Source organism: Trichosurus vulpecula, chromosome 3 (genome assembly GCF_011100635.1).
Source record: "Trichosurus vulpecula isolate mTriVul1 chromosome 3, mTriVul1.pri, whole genome shotgun sequence".
Taxonomy (NCBI): domain Eukaryota; kingdom Metazoa; phylum Chordata; class Mammalia; order Diprotodontia; family Phalangeridae; genus Trichosurus; species Trichosurus vulpecula.
Window position 1 is genome coordinate 302,965,407 of NC_050575.1, and position 16,662 is coordinate 302,982,068.

The following is a 16,662-nucleotide window of genomic DNA, read 5'->3' on the forward strand; positions in this document are numbered from 1 at the left end:
TGGGTAGAGCACTGGGCCTGGAGTCCGGAAGATCTGAGTTCAAATGCGGTCTCAGACACTTATTAGCTGTGTAACCCTGGGCAAGTCACTTAACCTCTGCCTTAATCCACTGGAGAAGGAAATAGCAAACTACTTCAATATCTTTGCCAAGAAGACCTCATAGACAGTATGGCCCATGGGGTCACAAAGAATTGAACATGAGTGAGCGACATATATATCAAATGCATATATATATAAATAATATGTATACATATATCTCCAATTGCAGGGATACACATTCACATGTACACACATAAAATATTTATATTGAAGAAGAAATATTCTATACTTGAGCTAACATACAAAACAACAACCTAAATTTTACTGGATGGTTTTTCTCAGGGCTATAGTAAACTTGGGGTAGTCTGTGTTACAGGGATATATTTCGATAAATAAGATTTGGAACACCCTACTCCACATATCTAAGGATGACTATGATTTCCATCTTTGTGCAAAGTAAAATGGCCATGACTAGAACATTATTCCTTCATTCCTCTATCTTCAAGAGAGGTATTTGGCTAGAATTATATCAATTACATGTCAGATATTTGCAGTCTAGGGGTATAATGCTCTGTTTTGTGGTTCAGAACAAAATTAACTTTCCTGGGTCCTCCAAGAGGGAGGTGGCCCTGCCCCAGGTCAAAAGAGTGAAGGTTGGTTTACTCTTGAGAATTTTATCTTCCTTCCCACCAGATTCTTATTATACAATCTCAGATAGCAAATAGACATATTTATTGAGGTAAACTATGAAACACAAATCAAGGAAATTATACTGGTTAGGGTAGATTGTATTTTATTTTTTTGTTGTTGTCATTCAGTTGTGTTCTAATCAAGTTCAACTTTTCATGGCCCCATTTGGGGTATTCTTGGCAAAGATGTTAAAGTGGTTTGCCATTTCCTTCTCCACCTCATTTTGCAGATGAGAAAACTGAGGCAAAATGGATTAAATGATTTTCTGAGAGTCTCATGGCTAGTAAGTGTCTGAGGCCAAATTTGAACTCAGGAAGACTCATCTTCCTGACCCCAGGCCTAGCAGCCCTATTATATTTTATATACAAGAGTAAATGGGTTCTTTGACTTGAGAATGAGATAAGACCCAGGCTCAGCCAAGGAGAGAACAGTATAATCAGAGAAGCCCACTCAGCATTCTCTGGGCAGGCACTGGAAAACAAGGGATATGTTGAGGTGGCTAGAATTCCATACTTGCTTATAGCTCTGAGGACTCCTGTAAACCTGTCTCACCATGCCTCTCTCAAATTCCATTTCTCTGATCTTTCTCTTCTCCCTTCCCATCTTTTTCTTTCCTTTCCCCTCCCCTTCCCTCCTTTCCTCTCTCTCTCTCTCCAATCTCTTCACCAACCAGGAATCACATCTCCCTCATGTATAACATACACAGTGCTATAATTTCAGAAGTCTTCTTAGCCAATCAGGAGAACTGTCTTTTATGTATATGCTGTTCAGAGAACTAAAAACACACTTTTGGTAAGGGTGTTAAACTTCTAAAAATAATCTAAAAATTTCAAAAATACATATTTTGGTATAAGCCCCTAGAAATGTAGCTTTAGAATGTATTTTGAAGTTCTCAGTGCATTTTTTTGGTATGCATATTGTGGGAGAAGGAAAGAGAACAAGTATTTATTAAGCACCTACTAATCACCAAGCACTGTGGTCCAGGGATTTGAGACCAAGGTAGAAGCCAGGGGCTTTGGTCCTCTCCCCAAATTGACTCCTTCTCATGGGCTTAGTTGGGACACTCTCTTGTCTTTGCCAGGTACTGGAAATCTCTTGGGTTCTACCCTAGTTCTCACTGGCTCCATTTTTAAAAAATCAGCCTCATAGGGGCACTATCAAATTTTCTCAACCAATCTGAACATTCTATACCTATGAAATATCATTCTAGTTGATTATGGGCTTTTAAAAAAAAACTTTTAGTCTAAAGACTATAATACATTGATTATTCTCACCTCATTAAGGTATCAAATCATAGAATTTTTATCACTTACTTTTGGTGGAGTACAGGTTAATTTTGTTGATTTGACACCTGTGATGTCAAACTCAAGTAGAAAATGATCCTTGTGGCTGAGTGTAGTAGCAATTAGATTTGAAGATCTTTCCCACCCATTAATAGGCTGTGTGACCTGCTTTCGTCACAGGAAGCCTAAGTTACGTGTGGTAGGAGGAGCATCCTGACAGGAAAAGGAAGTTATTTCACAGGAAATGCAGAGAGAGAGAGAGAGAGAGAGAGAGAGAGAGAGAGAGAGAGAGACAGAGATGTTATGGCTGCTAATGACTGCTAATGGCCACCCTTGTGATTGTTGAAACTGAACAGGCTGACTTAGCTGTACTGTGAGTTTGTCTTTGGGGAAGATCCCAGCAGGAGGTCAGAGAGGTTTTGGGATGGTGAGGCTCCAGGCTGTTATATAGTGTTTTAATTTCCTTGCTATTATGATAAAGTGGGCTGACTGGCTCAGGGAGTTGAACATTTGATTATGGGATATGATTTTCTGGTGTCTGAATAAATGTTATACTCTTTTACCTTCTTTATGTAGAGTCCCTCATACCTTGCGATACAGGACTACATAGGCATATTCATGATTATTGTTGATGTTGTGTTTATTGCCTTGTTGTTACACTGAGTTGACTTAGAAAACCACAAATCAACATTATCTATGTTGTGTTGTATTTTTATTTATTTTGTTGAACACCTCCCATTACATTTTAAGCTGGTTCCCCTTCAGGGGTTTTTCTGTGCCTAAGGGTCTTAAGTTTGACAACTATGGTTACATCAACCCCCATCTTTACACTTAAAATAAAAAATGCAGAATATGTGACAAGAAAATTATAATGAACAGCAAGCACTCCTCTTCCCCAGTTTCATCCTGCCCCCCTCCTTCCAACCTCTAGGAACAAAATATCGTGACTTGAGCTTGCCTCTGCGGAAAATTCATCAAAGGGCTCAATCCTGCAAAACAGAAAAAGGTGAGTTAGTAATTTGCTGATTAGATGAACTTGTAATGTTTGGGACCTCACTGTCTCTTACTCAGGAGCATGCCGGTAAATGTTTAACAACCAGCCCTCTGGAAAAAAAAATGTATGCTTATACATTTACATATTATATTATACATTTAATCTGCATTAGTAGGATTTTTCTCTACCATTTTCTTAAGTCTGGACAATTAACAAAACAGCCAATCAAGCCCTGATTTCTAGAATTTGTTGATTTCCTGAGATGTAAATACTTACACTGATAATTTAACAATTAGCTTTCTGGGCTACAATATAACCCTACAACTGGTGATTCAAGATTTTGCAACTCTTGCTTCCTGGTACAATCAAGGGTGATTGGAGATCCCTCACTGCCCATCAGTCCCACATCAACATGACTGGGGACAGGTGGTGGGAGAAAGGGATTCCAGCCCTGGTAGAAGATACAACCCAGGAACGACCTCTGGTTGTACAACCATCTTTTCCCCTCCTTCTCTTCTTCTCTTGCTCTAATCTTCCTGTATTTCTTTTCTCCCCAAACTATGTCCCCGCTTTCCATAAGATGTCCCATAATTGTTTTATCTAGTCAGATTATACTCTGGAGAGCATCATCACCTACTTCAGGTCACAAAAGCTTATAGGAGATGAAGTCCTTGTTATAGGGAAATTCACTTTTAAGTATAAATCAGTGCATTTTTGTTGGTTTTGTTGTCTGAAGTGTGTAATAATTTATTTTTAAAGTAAATATATTAAAAGGTTGTTTATCTCCAATCTAGACTATACCAAGTGAGTAAAGTCAATAAATTCTTCACTATTTATGGTAGGACTCAAGAAACATAGGCAGGTGACTATATGCAAGTCTTTCTTTTCTAGATACATCATCTTTCCTGATCCCTTTGGTCTAGTTTACTGGGCACTAGGCACTAGGTAATCCCTAGCCCCAAGCCAATTTTGAATGACAGTAATCCCTCAGGTCTAAGACCTCCTGCCTTTCTCTTGTCTGGACCAATTATTGACAAAAATGAATCAATAGAACTCCCTTGGGCCCAACCCCATGACCTGGTTGCAGTTTTCTCTAACGGCTTGGTGGATTTGTTAAGATCAATTGAAGTGTGCTTGGGCCGGAGTGGTAAGGCCCCCACTCTGCCTGCCCTGGGACCCCTTCCCCTTAACCTCACCTCCCAGGCAGTGGAGTGTGGAGAGCTGAGTAAAAGAGGAAAAAAAAAACACCCTCTAGCTAATGGAATAAGAGTTTTATTTTTATCGAAGGATGGATTAGTGGAGATAGATTAATGGAGGATATCCTTTGCCAACATGACTGACCATAAAAACCAGAAACTCCAGGGATTATCCTGCTCAAGTACATACTCTTAGTTACTAGATGTACATATGAGATTTTGGAAAATGTCATTTATCAAACTGAAGGCTCAGTATATTTATTATTATTATTTTTTTCCTCATGTGCAGCTGCCTTGAGGGCTGAGACAATAAAGTTTCTGGGAGATTTTGAGTTTGAGTAAGGATGGGGTCAGGACGAGAGAAGCTCTAAGGAGAGTGAGCAGGTTTGAGCTTTCAGATCCAATAGGACCATTGGAAAAAGCCTCTTAGTTCCCATGACCCCAATTTGTTTGTTCCCTTTGTGAAATGGGGGGAAGGTGGCTGCCTGTTCCTAGACAAAATGTGGCCAACTTGACTGAGGGTGGGAACCAAAAGTCACCAAGAGCATCCACAAAAGGGTATGCTCATGGGATGACAAAATTTAGACCTGGAAGCTGCCTCTGAGGACATCTTTGCCAACCCTTTCATTTTACAAATGAAGCAATTAGATACTTTGCCTAAGGTCAAATGGATGATCCACAGAAGTTGAATTTAAACTCAGGTGTGTAAGTGAATCCCAATTTCATGTTCTTTACCCCAAACTGTGCTGCCAGCCACCACCACCACTTCATTCATTCAGCCTTTATCAAGTTTCTGTTATGTCCAAGGTACTGTTCTAAGCACTAGAAATACAAAAATGAAAGAATTCCTGCTTTTAAGGAGCTTACAGCCTATTAGGGGTTGAAGGAACAGTATATATGTAGATAATTAAATTAAAAATATTTTTGTGGGCAGTAGTAACTACTAAAAGAAATCAGAAAGGCCTCATGAGCCTTTAAGGAGTCCTAGGGATAGAGCCTAAGCAGCAGAGCATTTTCAGCATGGTTGTATGGTTTGTCCTTCGTTCAGGAAGAGGACCATGACGTTGGGGAGATGTTGACATGACTTGCAATTGAACATGATTTGAGTGAGAGAGGGCTGTGCAAAGTCACCAGCCTCACTTTCTCCTCTAGAGCCATCTGGGTCCAGTGGTGAGATATAGATCAGGACAATTGGAGATGGCCCAGCATGCAGTGAGACACCTTAGCCTTAAGGCTAAGGTCTTTTCAGCCTCTCACTTTGAGTGAGGCAACTCCCATTCAGTGAATAGGCCTCTTTAAGAATTGAGTCAAGGGATGGTCTCTTTAATTAAAAAAAATCAAACTGGGAGGGGAAGACCCTCAGGGTTACAGGCTGAAAGAGAAACAGTTACTACATTCGCTCTGAGCCAGGAGGACGCAAAAAATAACCATTAAGTGGTGCTTGGGCAGGGCAGAGCTGCCCCATTAGGGACCCAGCTGGCCAGTTCCAGCTGGGCAATTCAGTTCCTTTTCCCCTCCCCTCCCCTCCCCTCCCCTCTGGTATCATGCCCTTACCTGAGAGTGTTCTACCCAAATGAAGGTAAATTTTAATAGCCAAAACCTACCTAGTTATCTTGGAGTTGACTGGATAGATTTCTTTCTCAAAGACCAAGCCTTAAACCCAGTTCACTCTGAAACTCATTGATTGGACGACAATAGGGTGTGGTTGACACCTTTTTGCCAAGGCATAGAGATAGGAAACAATGAAAAGCACACAGGACAACCTGGCCAGAATGAGGAGAGTGTGATGAGGAGCACTGTGACTTGGGTTGGAAAAGTTAAATTGTAGCAAGTCTGTGTTGGATTTTAATTGCCAAGCAGAGGAGTTCCTACTTGATCCTAGAGGCAATAGGAAACCTCTAGCTTCTTGGAGAAGAGGGTTTTAGGGATACCAATTTGGCCACTGTGTAGACATTGTATCATAGAAAGGGAGAGACTGGAGCCTGGAGAACAGTTAGAAGACTGTTACAATAGAACAGAGAGGAGATAATGGGAGCCACAAAAAAATAAATATGCACTGTTTAAGTAGAGGGAAAATGACAGATCCAAGAGATATTGTGGGAGCAGCGCTGATGAGAGTTATCAATTGATTGGATATGGGAAGTGAGGGAGGATGAAGAGTCTAGGAAATACAAGGTGGTGAACCTGGATGAGTCCTTGATAGAAGTAGAGAAGTCAGTAAGAAGGATGGGTTGGGGGTTGGGAGGGTAATGAGTTCTGTCATACATATTGAGGGACTTTTTGTATTTTTAAAAAATTATTTATTTTTAATTTGTGAAATTAAACAAGCATTTCCATAATGTAGTATAATAATTATACAACTTGCTATTCCTTTTAAATATATAATAAAGTGGCTGTGTAAATTTCTTTTTTTTCCTGTCCTCCTCCCCACCCCCCTTCCCCTGGGGGGATACCCATCAATGGGGGAATAGCTGAACAAGTTATGATATATGTGATCATGATGGAACATTACTGTGCCATGAGAAAAGATGAGCTTGATGACTTTAGAAAAACATGGATAGACGTGTTGAGTTTGAGATGTCCATGGGAAATCTAGGCAGAGATAGATGTCCAGGAGGCAGGTGGATGATGCAAGATTCAAGCTTCAGGGAGAGGTGAGGGCTAGAGAGAGAGAAATCACTAGCCATTTTCTGTTTTCATTGCTAATGTTGAAAAACAGGACCATGATCTGCTTTTTGGGTTATGAAAGGTCAAACTCTTAAGCTTCAAGGGGCTTGATCTGACTTAATGACCACATTTCTAAAGCCCTTTCTTCACAAACACGTGATAGAGGCTTGCTACATCTTATTACCCGAGGCCCAGATAGAACAAACTTTTCATTCAAGATCGTATGAACTGGTGTGTCAGACGAGTCAGGATTTGATCTAGGCTCTTCTGCCAAGAGGCAGTGTGGGAGAGTGGATACAGCGCTGAATGAATCAGAAAGACCAGATTTCAGATTCTACCTCAGTTATTTCCTAGCTCCACGATTCTTGGCAAATCTCTTAACCTCTCCACACCTCAGTCACCTCGTCTGTAAGGAGGCCTCTAAGGTTTCCAAATCTATGATTCCTCTTGTCTTTCAACAGTGAGTTTCGAGGTTTGTAAAAGCACTTAACAAATATCCCTGTTTATCCCCACAACCACCCAGGAAAGGAAGGTAAGTGCTATTATTATTCCTGTTTTACAGATGAGGAAACTGAGTCACAGAGAAGACAAAGTGGCTTGCCTGAGGTCACACAGCTAGTATGTCCTCAGAGCATGTCTGAATCCTCATGACAGCATGCTTTTCCATTGCGCATCAACTTGGAGAGGTGGTTTATCATCTCAGAAAGAATGATGAATTGGAATCAGAAGATTTGGGTTCTACACCTGGTTCTGTCACTAGCTGCATGATGTTGGACAAGTTAGTTCATTTCCTTGCGAGCCTTAGTTTCCTCATGTGTAAAGCAGAAGAGTTGAATTGGCTAGTTTCTAAAGGCCCTTCCAGCTCTGTGGTTCAAGTTGCTCATGAAGGGAAGCATTTTCTCCTTTTCCATTTCCCTGAACCATCCCTCCCCTAACATCCTCCCCCTCTCCCCTACCTATCTTCTCTCTTTTAATGCCTTTGACTTTGACCTTTAGCTGTGGACCAGGCATTGCAGCTGGGCTGATGGGAAAGAGGAGTCCCTCAGGTTTGAAGGTTTGGAGTCAAGCTGTATTTAGAACATGGATCATGTCAACAGCGCCTGGAATTTACCATAACAATAACTTTGCTGGACTTTCTTTGAACCTGGAGCAAATCAAGGTTTGAACCAAGGCCTTTTCATGAGGCACACATAATAGTTCTTTTCCCCTACCCTTTACTTCCCTGCTCCTCCCCACCCCCATTCCTAGGCCTTCCTGTTCTCCATCTGGCAAAACTGGCCCCTCCCACATGGGTGGTGAATAGAACTTCATGTTCCCGCACCAGACGTGGGAACCCTCTCCACAGTCATGTGGTTTGTCTAAGAAGTTTCAGTTGTCCCAAGGTGTGAGGTGAAATTTGAACAAAAACCTGTCAAGTGGTAGAAGCCTTGGCGTGGGGAATCTCAAGGTTAGCCCACTGGGGTGAGCAGCAGGGGTATGCCAAAGTCCAAGGAATTATTCCTTCAGGAACTGCCCACTCCAAGCACTTTAGTGAAAAATGATAGAAACAGTTATTAACCTTCTAGACACTTAATTCCACTGTGTAACCGAGCATCTGCCTTGGATCAAGCCAAGGAAGATTACATCGACCCCACCACGGAGAAGTTGCAGTAGTTTATACTCAAAACTAGACAAAGAAACTGTGTTTAATGAATCCCTAAAGTGTATTTATCTGCAGATGGGGCTGCAAAAGGGCGTTCTGCAATTCTTCTGCCTCCTCATGATGGAGATGCCTTGGAAACAAGTCACATGTCCTGCTGAAAACTGGGTTTGGTGGGGTTGCACCCTGGGGCAATTTGAGAGTAAAATGATAAATGGGGAAAGTGCAAATTTAATCATTTGACTGAGAAACTCTGGTTATTAATCTGAACTGTTCTCCTTTTCTAAGGGGGGCTCTGTGTGACCCCCACTTAAAATCTCCAGGGAATCCTAGAACTTGGTTTGCTGGCTCTCCCAATGGAATTTTTGCTGTTACCATCCAATTCCTAGTGCAAGGTTCATTCACCCAGGTCTGTATCACAGAAAAGACTACAGGTTTCTACTTTGCAATAAGCTATAATTCTCCTTTTGAGTTTGTGGCATTTTTTACAAAACTGATAGTAACTACAGGAAATACACAGGGGTTTAAAATAACAAATAAAGGGAAAAGTTGCAGAGTGAAGAGAAGTCTCTAGAGCTTTCCTTAGTCTTTAATGCAAATGAAAGGAGGGAGCTCAGCCAAGATCAGTGTTTCCAAAACTCTTCCAAAGAACCCTTGGGTTGCATAATAGCAAACGTTAAAATAGCCACTTAGGGGTTACTAAGTGCTGGACATGAATAATTGCACGTGATCTGTTTTACAACCCTCTGAAGTAGGAAATGTGTTTTGGGTAGTGCAAAGCACGTATATAATTTCCATTTTACAGATGGGTAAACTGAGGCCCAGAGAGGTGAAATGATTTGCTCAATATCAAATAACTCGTATGAAGAAGACGAAGACTTGGGATTTGAACTCAGATTCAGTGTTCTTTCCACTAGTTGTCTTCTTCTTCTTCTTCTTCTTCTTCTTCTCCTCCTCCTCCTCCTCCTCCTCCTCCCTCTTTCTCCTCCTCCTCCCTCCTTCTACTCCTAATCCCTCCTTCTACTCCTCCTCCTACTCCTTCTTCTTCTTATTCTTATTCTTCTTCTTCTTCTTCTTATACTTCTTCTTCTTATTCTTCTTCTTCTTCTTCTTCTTCTTCTCCTTCTCCTTCTCCTTCTTCTTCTCCTTCTCCTCCTCCTCCTCCTCTTGTTCATAATAATAATAAATTGGAAAATTACAGAACCACATCCATGAATCTCCATAGAATCTCCTTGATCTCCAAAATCTCAAAATTGTGCATGACCCCAAGGACCAAGACAAGGGGGGAGAGACAATGGGGAGAGTTCCAAGTCAGCTATGGAATATTAAGAATAATCATATCAATTTAAAAGTGATTGTTTTACAAAGTTCTTTGACATGACCTACTGCACTTGGTTCTCTCACTTGTTAGGGATCTAAGTGGCATAGTGGGTACAATGCTGAGGCTGGAGTCAGGAAGACCAGAGTTCAAATCCTGCTTTACATACTTATTATCTGTATGGCCCTGGTTGAGTCATTTAATCTCTCTGTCTGCCTCAGTTTCCTCATATGTAAAATGGGTATGCTAATAGCACCTACCTCACAGGATCGTTTTGAAGCTCTCATTGGATAATATCCATGAAGTGCTTTGCAAACCTTAAAGTGCTGCATCAAAGTGAGTTTTTATCTTCAATAGCTCTTCAAGGGAGTTGCTTTTGTTATTCCCAGTTTAGCTATAGATTGTGGGAGGGAGCTAGGAGGAATAGTAAGAGATCATATGAACAAAGCTGATCGTTCTACAGATGAGGACACTGAGACTCAGAAAGGTGGAATGTTACTTAGGGACACAGAGCTAGTATCTGACCTAGGATCTGAGCTTAGGCCTTCCTGAATCCAAACCAGCACTCTGTCCATAGTGCCCTGCTGACTCAGATACAAAGAGTATAACAAGAAAAGTATGTTTAGAAGAAAGAGGTGGGTTGGACATGTGATGATAGCAAGTCATAACAGATGGCTAGCACAAGTGTTATGCTGGTACGGATATGGGTCTTAGCACTCATGAGAGCTTTTGGTGCTAACTCCTATAAGCTATGTGGTGTTGAGTGTACATGGACAGATTTTGTGAGAGAATTTTGAAGCTAGTGATATTTATGATATATGGATGTATCCAAAAACTTAATACATGAGGCAATTTTTTTTTGGTATGAAAATAGGCTCAATTTTCTCTATTTTGCTCCAAGAATTTTTCTTCTCCCCTTCATCTCAGGGGTATTCCAGCCTTTGGAATAGAATTTACAGGTTTCATCAATGTAATTCAAGACTCACTTGGTCAGCAGTCAAATTACTTTGGGAAATACTGGCCTAAAGCTCTCTTAGTCCTGTATTGACCGACCACCTTTTTCTTATATATTTCCCCTCTGTAATCAGCTTTCTCTAATCCTATCTGGCTCCTAGCCGAGGAACACTTAGTTTCTGCAAGGGAGTGTGCTACATTTTATGTTGTAATGGAATTAAAGAACGATGTGCTTTCTCACATTGTACTATAAGTCAGAAGACCCGAACCTGAGACCAGTCTTTGTCCCTAACTCTGTGACCTTGGTTGAGTCAAGTGATCTCAGGTACATGAGCTCTTAATTTCCTTTTTAGTTCTGATCTTTAATGACTAAACTACTTGCCTAATTTATAGGGTAGTTTTGAAGATCAGCTGAGATAATGTATTTACTAAGAACCTCTGTTGTAGGAAGACAGCTTGCCTACATGACCAAATCTCTTACCTTGATTTGGGAATAATATATCTGTACAATCTGCTTGACTGGACTCAAGTGAGATAATTTATGTAAAGTGCTTAAAATTATCATAGAAATAACTGATAGTTATGCATAATTTTAAAGTTTATGAAGTCCTTTATGTACCCCTCTGCTCTATAGTTAGGGAAATGGAGGTTTATGGACTCTTCAAGTGACTTGCCCAAGTTCATATAGTTCATATTTAAAATAGAATTTGAATCCATATCCTATTGGTTTCAAGCTTAGCATGCTACCCACCAGACCATGTGGTGATTGTAACCTTGAAATACTAAACAAATATCAGCTGTTATTAGTCAAAAACCTATTACCGCTCAGCACTAGGAATGGGATTCCTTATGTGGAGGAGGAACTTTTGGATCTATCCCCTTAAAGTTGATTTCTTCATCTTTTCTAGAAATCTGGCTCAGAAATCCCATACTTCTCATATATCATAATGAGCATCATTATGATAGTTTACATATTTACAGTACTTTAACATTTTCAAATGACTTCACTCATAACTATGCTATGAAATAGGTAGTTTACATATTATTATCCATATTTTACAAGTGGAGAAATGAGCTCAGAAAACACTGGTGACCTGACCCAGGTCATATAGCTAGGAAACAAGCTGGAGCAAGACTTCAAACTTGCCAAGTCGCTTAACTTTTCTGGGCCTCAATTTCCTCATCTGTGAAATGAGGGAACTAGACTAGATGACTTCTAAAGTCTTCTTCTAGCTTTCAATCAATGATCTTATGATCCATGCGGATGCCTCTGAGAGCCAGCTGTATTTTCTTCTGATGTATTTGACTCATCCCTCGTGTATTTCTTCTCTTTCCACTAGGGGAATAATATTTTCTAGAATCCAAGTTCAGAAGACTGATGATTTCAGCTGACTACCTTTGGGGGCAGCCTTCATGAGTCAGAATGTCAGCCTTGTAATGGTAGGGGTCGTTTCATGTTTTTGTATCCTCAGCCTCCCCCAGCCTAGTGCTGGGCACATTGTAGGTACTTAATAAATGCTTGTTGATTTAGTGCTGTGATAAAAAAATGTATATATAATCTTGTGAAAAGACATCTAGGGATGAGATTCTACACCTAACTTGATTGATCTTTGGAAAACAGACACGTAGTCTCTTGCCTGGATTGCAGTAGAAGAACTTTTTTACTTGGTTGTTGTTATTGTTCAGTTGTTTCAGTCATGTCCAGCTCTTTGTGACCTCATTTGGGGTTTTCTTGGCAATGATACTGGAGTCTTTGCCATCGCCTTGTCCAACTCATTTTACAGATGAAGAAACTGAAGCAAACAGGGTTAAGTCGCTTGTGTAGGGTCACATAGCTAGTAAGTGTCTGAGGACAGATTTGAACTCAGGAAGAAGCATCTTCTTGACTCCAGATCTGGTACTCTATCCATTGATACCACCTTGTTGCCCAGCTTTTTCACTTGGTAGGACCTGTCAAAGTTTATACTTCAATGTGTAATAGTAATTAAGGTGGGACTTTTTGCTGTTGACCTTTAATGATTCTGGCCTCTGTCTGAATGGGGCAGATAAAGTGGGATGTTTTTGTATTTCTCAGCACTGAGACAGTTGGGAGCCATTGATTTGTATCTGATGTGATATTGGGGGTGGGGAACTTCTCCACGCCCAGCTTGGGTGAGGTCGGGGTCCTCGGGTCCCTGAACAGGATATAAAAGCGCAGAGGTTAGCATTCTCTCTCAGAGCTCTTAGCCACAGCAAGAGTGGTGTGTGACTCTGGGCCAGCTGTTGTAATGAGCTCCCCGGCTGAACGCTCAGATATTGATAACTACGAATTGTATTTGGTCTATAATTCAGGGTGCTGGCTTTTTCCCCTGAACTAGGTGGATGTTATTTGTATGCTGGATTAAAGTAAGATTGCTAACCCCTTAATGTTGCTTTCCTTAAGTAAAGCAGATCAAAAGGACCTGTGTTGGCAGCTTTCTGGGTGCTGGTTGTTGGTGGATCTTACACCCCCACAGAAGGTACTAGCTGGATTGTTGAAACACAATGATACTGACTTAGAGTGGAGTCACTTCCACTGACAATGAGGTGTTAAAGCCACATTTTAGAGGTAGTGGTCATATCTACTAAAAATGGATTTAGAGTCAGTAAATACATGATTATTTTTTTCAAATCTTGGCTCTAACACTTAATAGCTATTCAATGATTATTCTTACATTACTTTAGAACATTGCTGTAAGGCAGGGCTGTCCAACCTTGGGTTTTTATTGAAACAATAGACAATATATTTTGATTTGCCATTTTAGGGAGAGCTCTGCAGTAGCTTGGCTTCATTTATTAAAGCATTTATATAAATTTCTATGCTTGTAGGCGGGCCGCATTTTAGACAGCCCATGGCCTTTCTCAGATTCATTCTGCTTGACCTCTTTGCAGCTTTTGGCACTGTTGACTACCCCTTGTTTCTGGACACTCTTTTTACTTGGCTTCCACCACACTACCCCCTCTGGGTTTTCCTATCCTGTCTACCTATCCTGTCAAAGTCCCCTTTGCTGGATCACCATCTTTTTTCCAACACAGTATGGATATCTCCGAAGGCTCTGCTTTGCATGCTGTTTTTCTCTCCGTACATTTTCTATGTTAATGAGCTCATTAGCTGTTTTGGATTAAATTATCATCTCTATGCAAATAACTCCAAAATCTATATATCCAGAAAGCAGTTAGAAATTGAGCTAAAAATGTTACTAAAATGAACTAGGAGATTCCTCTGCTAGGCACATACCCTAAGAAAGTCAAAGACCAAAATAAAGGTTGTAGATACACCAAAATATTCAAAGTAGCTCTAGAAAGTGTCAAAGAACTAGAAACACAGTAGATGCTGTGGGGTAGCATCTACCCCATTAAAGCACAGTTAAATAGATTGGGGCACAAATGTAATGAATTACTGTGCTATAAGAAACAAGGACTGTGAAGAATTCAGAGAAGCATGGGAAGATACATGAACTGATGCAGAATGAAGAAAACAAAGCCAGGAAAGCAATACACATGATGACTACAAAAATGTAAATGAAAAGAACAAGAAAAGACAGAATACCATGATGTATAAGTTAGTTTTGCTGAACTGCTTTCTTTCTTTTCTTTTGTTCTTTGCTATGTATAATGGTGAATAAATGGCAGGTATCCCTCTTCCCCAAATATGTGCTGGCTGGAACACACACCATTGAATGCTGAGACTATGAACTGGCCATTTCAAGGAAGTCATTTGCCTCAGTGCTGGAGGGCTTTTGCTTTGGGATATTGCAGTAAAGCCTCAATGGTCCCTTGGTTCCCACATCCCTATCCCACCCCACCATGGAGGGTGAAGGCTATATTCAAGCTACATCAGAGAGCTTTGGTCACAGAGCAGGTCTCAGTGCACCCAAAAGAGATCGACTGTCCTTGGTTTATTATCTCTTCCCATTTGAGGAGTGGGAGATAAGTTGCCCTTTCTCCACCCCAGCAGCATGGTGGCTGTGAGCACGTAGCAACTAAAGCATATGAACTAGCTTACAAAAGCCCAAGACTGAAGAAAACAGACAAACTCAGGTGATCCTCAAATATGTGTGGTACTCTGCCAAAGGGTTTAAGCAGTCAGGGTTTATTAAAATCAGATCCTCCTATGCATTACAAGGTCAACAAGTATTACAATATAGCTAGCTCCTAATTAGAAGCTTAAATGATGAATTCACCTAAAGTGGCAGAATTATTTGAATTCATACTGTGTTTCCCTTGGGTTGTAACCAATGGCCATATTTTTACATAATTATAACTTTGAATAATGCAAATTCAAATATATGTGACCTCTTAAAGGGATTTATTATTTACACTAATAAAGACCTAGTTATAAAAAATGTTGCTGGATTCATTGACCTTGAAGTGCTTGCGCTCTCTTTCATTAAGAAGTCCCTCTTAGAGTCCCTCTGGAACCACACAGATAGAGTTTGGTTTTGGGAGAGCTTGATCTCTAAAGATCATGGTCAGACTCTTTCTAGTACTCTCTGGCTCTTTATATCCCATAACCATGGAGCCCCAGGGAAAATTACTTAAAGCTTAGGATTGACTCATATCTAGGTTCTCCCCCAAAAAGGAGAGGGACCATAGAAAGTTACTCAGTCTGCAATGTAAATCAGGTATATTTTTTCTTTATAAAATAAATGCTCAACATTAGAGACTGACAAATACACATTAAGAAAGACTTAAATAAACAGGAATAATCAATCACTTAAGATTATTGTTTTACTCTCTTGAGAGGTTGATACGTTAACTTTCAAAATCTGAAGCATTTGTGGGACTGTTAAACTGGCATTTCACTTTCCCCTTGGCTCTCCACTGTGCAAACAAGTCTGTATCTTATGGCAAGCCAAAGACCAGTCTTATACTCCTGCTAGTGTTCTTTTAACTCAAGAAGTACTGGATGGTAACCAGGGACCCTTCTTGAAGAGTATCAGGCCCCCAGCTCTTATACTCCCAAGATCGTCTCCAAGGCTGGAAATAGCCATCTCCATATGGCTTCTTAATCACCCTTATTTAGGAAAGAAACCCAAAGTAGAAAAGACAGCTAAGCTAGAGCTTTGGGAATCTGATCTCAGGTTTGTCTAATCTAGCTCATGTGCTTGCAGCTGCCTTGCTGATGAGGTAGCTAGAGAGAGTTTCAAAGAGTTCTGACATCCTTGGTGAATGGGAAGAAAGAACCCCAGAAGACAGAATCACTCCCTTTAAGGTCCACTGAGTGAGACACTCCTCCTGGCTCGAGTGCCATCCCTGATGGCACATATAATGTGTTATGTAATGCATCTCTGATGCAGTGTAGAAGCACCTTCACCCCACTCCCTCTCCTCTAGTGTTGAGGCATTATCCCAAACCAACAAATCCTTCTGTGCTGAGATACTTGTATCTCTAGAAGTGGCAAGGCAGCAAGCTCAGCACTTTGTGGTGTGTGCTCTACCAGAAAGGAGGGGCCACAGAATAGGAGACACAGCAGGAGGGAAGGCAGCTAATGTTTCCCCCCCCTCCCTATTATTATTTTAAAGGATAACTTGGTGGGAGGGGGGCAGGAGGCAGTGATTTATTCAGAAATAAAAGGGACATAGAGACAAAAGGCATCGATCAATCAAAAATTTTAAACTTCTTTGTATATTTTTCTTTACCTATGTATGTACACATGGTTTGCCTCAGAAGAATGTAAGCTCCGTGTTTCCAAAAGTAGGGACTTTTCTTTTTTTTTCGTCCTTGTGTCCTCCGAGCTTATTGTACATACTTAATAAATGTTTGTGGAATTGCTTTCTTATTTCCTTTCACTGAACTGACTACATAAATGTAAACTCTATATGTGAATGTGGTGCCCTTAGCTTTCCCCATCATCTTCTTGG